A 1478-nucleotide genomic window follows, 5' to 3' on the forward strand; every position below is an offset into this window, starting at 1 on the left:
AAAGTAAAAGGACAGAAAAAAGAAATCTTATCATCCCAACACTAGTCAAAAGAAAATGTGACTTAGCCAAAAAGCAAAATTTGCAAGCTTTTTTATCATATGAGGAGTTAGAAAATGAAATTTGAAAAATAAATATTTATTATGATAGCATATAAATCAATAAATCTAATGAAAGATATTTAAGATTGTTACTCAGTAAAATAAAAAGTAGACAAGCAAGGTGGTGCATGCCTATAATCCCTCCAGTCTAGATGCAGCAGGAGGAGGATCATGAGTCCCAGGCCAACCTAGATGAGAGTAAGTTCTAGGCCATTCTGAGCTACATAGCAAAAGTCTGCTTTAAGAAAAACAAGGGCTATGGATGTAACTCAGTGATGCAGTGCTTCCCTAGAATAGATACAAGGCCCAGGGTTTGATCATAACACCCCAAAATTTTAAATTAAATTAAATTAAAAACTTAAAAATATGTAAGACGTTATTGACAGAAATTAAGAATAACTTTTTAAAAAGGAGTGATGTGCAGCTCACAAGGGCTAGGTAATATGATAAATAAGGATATCAATTCCCAGTTGATCAAAATTTAAAGACAAGCGAAATCAAAATTCTACAATGACAGTTTGAAACTCAACAATTCCAACATATGTATTCAGAAACACAAAAGGTAAAAAAAAGCAGTCAATATATTCTTGGGGACAGAGAACAAAGAACACAGTCTATCAGTCAGGCTGAAATAATCAGAAGAGCATACTATAAACACAATGAAACGAACACAGATCCAGAGGCAGAGCCACACTTAACAATGGGAAAGGCTCTGTAATACAGGCAAAGTAGGCCTGGGGATATGAATAGGCTGAGAGCACTCGCCTAACATGTACAAGGCCTTAGGCTGAATTCTCAACATCACAAAAACGAAGTACAGCCTTTTCAATAAATGGACTCAGATATAAACACATGAGGAGAGAACAAAGCATGGCCCATGGAAAGATGCATCACATGCAAAGATGAATTCCAGGCAGATTATGTATCTAAATGAAGTACAACTACACTCTCGAAAATACTGTAGGAAAATATCCTCTTGTCTAGGTATTAAAGGACTTTTTTTTTTTAAGAGGACACAGAAAGCACTGAATAATAAATAAACATTGAAATCCTTGTAAGCAAAGCAAGCAATTAAATAGCAAGGGAGATATAAAGCAAGTCACTCAGTGAGAATACAAACTTACTATATGTAGTAGGACTATATGCCTGAAAAGGGGCTTGTACCAGAATATATAAAGAACTACCCAAAATCAGTATGTCAGATAAATGTAATAAAAATAAGGAGCAGAGCACTCCGAGGGAGGAAGACTGCCGTAACTTCCAGGCTACTCCCACAGAGTGAGAGCCTGTCTCAAAATCAAAAAACAAACAGTCAACAAACAAATAAATCCAGGACAGCTGGGGCTACTAGGAGACCCTGTCTCAAAAAGACCAAAAAA

The 1478-nt window shown here is 35.8% G+C and overlaps 1 protein-coding gene across 10 annotated transcripts in view; it reads right to left on the reverse strand.

Moving 5' to 3' along the window:
- Positions 1-1478, reverse strand: part of Sdccag8 (serologically defined colon cancer antigen 8) — a 238012-nt gene that overhangs the window by 197093 nt on the left and 39441 nt on the right. The gene's annotated exons all lie outside the window — the stretch shown is intronic.

Source organism: Nannospalax galili, unplaced genomic scaffold (assembly GCF_000622305.1).
Source record: "Nannospalax galili isolate Female #2095 unplaced genomic scaffold, S.galili_v1.0 scaffold543, whole genome shotgun sequence".
Taxonomy (NCBI): Eukaryota; Metazoa; Chordata; class Mammalia; order Rodentia; family Spalacidae; genus Nannospalax; species Nannospalax galili.